The sequence below is a fragment of the Triticum aestivum genome, chromosome 6A (assembly GCF_018294505.1).
Source record: "Triticum aestivum cultivar Chinese Spring chromosome 6A, IWGSC CS RefSeq v2.1, whole genome shotgun sequence".
NCBI lineage: Eukaryota > Viridiplantae > Streptophyta > Magnoliopsida > Poales > Poaceae > Triticum > Triticum aestivum.
Window position 1 is genome coordinate 511454013 of NC_057809.1, and position 1073 is coordinate 511455085.

The window sequence follows — 1073 nt, forward strand, 5'->3', positions numbered from 1 at the left end:
GTGATGAAATCCATGCCTAGTTTATCCCACTTCCATTCGGGTATCGGCAACGGTTGTAACAATCCTGCTGGCTTCTGATGTTCTGCCTTTACTCTCTGACATACATCGCAAATTGCTACATACTCCGCAATATCCTTCTTCATTCCGGTCCACCAGAAAGTGTTCTTCAAATCCAAATACATCTTGGTATTTCCTGGGTGAATCGAATAGGGTGAATCATGGGCTTCTTGTAAAATCAACTTCCTGATTTCTGGGTTATTGGGCACATAAACACAGTCTTCAAACCATAGGGTATCGTGTTCATCCTCACGAAATCCTTTAGCCTTTCCTTTGCCCATTTTCTCCTTTATAGAGGCAACTTCCTTATCTGCCTTTTGGGCTTCTCTGATTTTGTCCATCAGTGTCGACTGAATCTCCAATGTTGCTACATAGCCTCTCGGAACTATTTCCAAACATAGCTCTTGAAGGTCCTCGGCTAACTCATTGGGTATTCCTCCCGTCATTAGGGTATTGACGTGGCTCTTACGGCTCAATGCGTCTGCTACGACATTAGCCTTTCCGGGGTGATAATGCAATCTCATATCATAATCCTTGATAAGTTCTAACCATCTCCTTTGTCTGAGATTCAATTCCTTCTGTGTGAAGATGTACTTCAGACTCTTGTGATCCGTATATACTTCACAATGATTTCCAATGAGAAAATGTCTCCACGTCTTCAGGGCATGCACAACGGCTGCTAACTCCAAATCATGAGTGGCATAATTCAACTCATGGGGCTTAAGTTGTCGTGAAGCATACGAAACAACTCTTCCTTCCTGCATAAGCACTGCTCCAAGTCCTCGACGTGAAGCGTCGCAATACACCTCATAATCCTTAGTCTGATCTGGCAATATCAAAACTGGTGAGGTAATCAATCTTTTCTTCAACTCCTGAAAACTTGCCTCACAGTCCTCAGTCCATGTGAATTTGTTATCCTTCTTCAACAATTCAGTCATAGGCTTAGCAATCCTTGAGAAATTCTCAATGAATCTTCGGTAGTATCCTGCGAGTCCAAGAAAACTCCGAATCTCTCC